Source organism: Syngnathus leptorhynchus, unplaced genomic scaffold, assembly GCF_054491065.1.
Source record: "Syngnathus leptorhynchus isolate UIUO unplaced genomic scaffold, UIUO_Slep HiC_scaffold_96, whole genome shotgun sequence".
NCBI classification, from domain to species: Eukaryota; Metazoa; Chordata; class Actinopteri; order Syngnathiformes; family Syngnathidae; genus Syngnathus; species Syngnathus leptorhynchus.
This window is the reverse complement of record NW_028232063.1, coordinates 173,509-177,500: the sequence shown is the minus strand read 5'-3', so window position 1 is coordinate 177,500 and position 3,992 is coordinate 173,509.

The window sequence follows — 3,992 nt, the reverse complement described above, 5'->3', positions numbered from 1 at the left end:
TTCAATGGGATGAGCCGCGCTCGCCGCGGAACCTTCGAGCGCCGCTACTCAGCAAGTAAACGAGAGGGAGCTGCGCCCGGCCTCGTAAGACGCCTCTTCTCCGGTGCGAGCGCCCCGACGCCGCTGGCCGCCGCCGCCGCCTTGCCGCTATCCCGCCGCGCGTTTGGGGAGGGAGGGCGACCCGTAGGACGGCCCGCCGACTACACGACCGTTTGGCAGAGCGAGTGCAAGGTTAGGCGAGCTGGGCGGTAACTCGGGTTAGTCTGGGGAGACTCGCGGTGGACAGGGTGGCGCGAATCCGGCCGGGCGGCCCCATCGATTAAGCATTGGTAGGGAGCCGAGGATGAGCCGTGCGAAGTGGCCTCGGAGGCGGTCCGTGGGGGACGACGGGGGGGGACGGGCGTCGGCCCTCCGGCCCGAGCAGAGAACGTTCGGTCACCCAAGCGGGAATCTGCGCCCCGGCCCGAGTCGGACTCGGTCGGTGCGGCCCGCTGAGGCCCTCAACTATTCCCGTACGCGGGGGTCGGGAGCTGCGGCGCTGCGCCGGCGACTTACCCGCGCGAGGCACGCACTGCGTGCGGCCAGGATGCGGAGTTGGATCGGCGCTGGTTGGGAACCCTCGGGGAACGAAGGCGGACGGCGGCCAGCCGGCGCCGACGAACCCGTCGGGGAGGGGGCTGGTGGCAGGCGCGATCGGCACTATTGCTGACTGCCGGGAGGGAAGCTGCGCCCCGGCCGAGTCAGACTCAGCCGTTGCGGCCCCCCCGAGCCCGCAGCGCGTAGCGCGGAAGCCATACGCCCCCCCGATGCGGAGCGACAGACGCCCCCGCGACCGCGGTTGGTCGGGAAGGCTTTTCGGATAGAGGTCGGACGGTGTGTGTGGACGGCTTCCCGTGGTGCCGCCGCTATCAAGCCGGAGGGTTTGAGAAACGACATTCGCGGAAGGACCGGCGCGGCCGGCGGACGCTCGCACGCGCGGCGCCCGACACTCAGCCGCTCGCTCGGCCTCCGTGGATCGTGGCTAGGTGGGATGGATGCCAAACCGGGTCGTCTCGGTCTCGCCGCAGTACGGTCGCGCCGGGGCCTGCGGGGCGGCGCGGGGAGCGCACGCTCACGCGGCGGCCGGGGCGCTAGAGTGCGACCCGCAGTGGGTAGGAACCGTCCACCCGACGTCGGACGAGCCGAGGCCGATGGGGGCCCTACCAAGGCGGGTCATGAGTGCCAGTCGGTCAGTTGGGTGAGGGGGTACTCGGAGGCCCGCCGGGAGCAGACGGGCGACCGGGGATGGGGGGCGTACGCGGGCGGGCGCCGGGAGAAGACGGCCCGTCCGGGGTCGAATCTCGGCCTGTGTTTTCGGAGCCGGCCGGGCATCACGCTCCCTCCTTGGATGGACAACATTCGTAGTTGACACTTTGTGTCATTTTATCCGAGCGGGCGGGCGCCTCGAGAGGCGGACCGTCCGGGGCGACTCTCGGCCTGTGTTTTCGGAGCCGGCCGGGCCTCACGCTCCCTCCTTGGATGGACAACATTCGTAGTTGACACTTTGTGTCATTTTATCCGAGCGGGCGGGCGCCGCGAGGCGGACCGTCCGGGGCGACTCTCGGCCTGTGTTTTCGGAGCCGGCCGGGCATCACGCTCCCTCCTTGGATGGACAACATTCGTAGTTGACACTTTGTGTCATTTTATTCGAGCGGGCGGGCGCCTCGAGAGGCGGACCGTCCGGGGCGACTCTCGGCCTGTGTTTTCGGAGCCGGCCGGGCCTCACGCTCCCTCCTTGGATGGACAACATTCGTAGTTGACACTTTGTGTCATTTTATCCGAGCGGGCGGGCGCCGCGAGGCGGACCGTCCGGGGCGACTCTCGGCCTGTGTTTTCGGAGCCGGCCGGGCATCACGCTCCCTCCTTGGATGGACAACATTCGTAGTTGACACTTTGTGTCATTTTATCCGAGCGGGCGGGCGCCTCGAGAGGCGGACCGTCCGGGGCGACTCTCGGCCTGTGTTTTCGGAGCCGGCCGGGCCTCACGCTCCCTCCTTGGATGGACAACATTCGTAGTTGACACTTTGTGTCATTTTATCCGAGCAGACGGGCGCCGCGAGGCGGACCGTCCGGGGCGACTCTCGGCCTGTGTTTTCGGAGCCGGCCGGGCATCACGCTCCCTCCTTGGATGGACAACATTCGTAGTTGACACTTTGTGTCATTTTATCCGAGCGGGCGGGCGCCTCGAGAGGCGGACCGTCCGGGGCGACTCTCGGCCTGTGTTTTCGGAGCCGGCCGGGCCTCACGCTCCCTCCTTGGATGGACAACATTCGTAGTTGACACTTTGTGTCATTTTATCCGAGCGGGCGGGCGCCGCGAGGCGGACCGTCCGGGGCGACTCTCGGCCTGTGTTTAAGGAGCCGGCCGGGCATCACGCTCCTTCCTTGGATGGACAACATTCGCAGTTGACACTTTGTGTCATTTTATCCGAGCAGACGGGCGCCGCGAGGCGGACCGTCCGGGGCGACTCTCGGCCTGTGTTTTCGGAGCCGGCCGGGCATCACGCTCCCTCCTTGGATGGACAACATTCGTAGTTGACACTTTGTGTCATTTTATCCGAGCAGACGGGCGCCGCGAGGCGGACCGTCCGGGGCGACTCTCGGCCTGTGTTTAAGGAGCCGGCCGGGCATCACGCTCCTTCCTTGGATGGACAACATTCGCAGTTGACACTTTGTGTCATTTTATCCGAGCAGACGGGCGCCGCGAGGCGGACCGTCCGGGGCGACTCTCGGCCTGTGTTTTCGGAGCCGGCCGGGCATCACGCTCCCTCCTTGGATGGACAACATTCGTAGTTGACACTTTGTGTCATTTTATCCGAGCAGACGGGCGCCGCGAGGCGACCGTCCGGGGCGACTCTCGGCCTGTGTTTAAGGAGCCGGCCGGGCATCACGCTCCTTCCTTGGATGGACAACATTCGCAGTTGACACTTTGTGTCATTTTATCCGAGCAGACGGGCGCCGCGAGGCGGACCGTCCGGGGCGACTCTCGGCCTGTGTTTTCGGAGCCGGCCGGGCATCACGCTCCCTCCTTGGATGGACAACATTCGTAGTTGACACTTTGTGTCATTTTATCCGAGCAGACGGGCGCCGCGAGGCGACCGTCCGGGGCGACTCTCGGCCTGTGTTTAAGGAGCCGGCCGGGCATCACGCTCCTTCCTTGGATGGACAACATTCGTAGTTGACACTTTGTGTCATTTTATCCGAGCGGGCGGGCGCCGCGAGGCGGACCGTCCGGGGCGACTCTCGGCCTGTATTTAAGGAGCCGGCCGGGCATCACGCTCCTTCCTTGGATGGACAACATTCGCAGTTGACACTTTGTGTCATTTTATCCGAGCAGACGGGCGCCGCGAGGCGGACCGTCCGGGGCGACTCTCGGCCTGTGTTTTCGGAGCCGGCCGGGCATCACGCTCCCTCCTTGGATGGACAACATTCGTAGTTGACACTTTGTGTCATTTTATCCGAGCAGACGGGCGCCGCGAGGCGGACCGTCCGGGGCGACTCTCGGCCTGTGTTTAAGGAGCCGGCCGGGCATCACGCTCCTTCCTTGGATGGACAACATTCGCAGTTGACACTTTGTGTCATTTTATCCGAGCAGACGGGCGCCGCGAGGCGGACCGTCCGGGGCGACTCTCGGCCTGTGTTTTCGGAGCCGGCCGGGCATCACGCTCCCTCCTTGGATGGACAACATTCGTAGTTGACACTTTGTGTCATTTTATCCGAGCAGACGGGCGCCGCGAGGCGACCGTCCGGGGCGACTCTCGGCCTGTGTTTAAGGAGCCGGCCGGGCATCACGCTCCTTCCTTGGATGGACAACATTCGTAGTTGACACTTTGTGTCATTTTATCCGAGCGGGCGGGCGCCGCGAGGCGGACCGTCCGGGGCGACTCTCGGCCTGTGTTTAAGGAGCCGGCCGGGCATCACGCTCCTTCCTTGGATGGACAACATTCGCAGTTG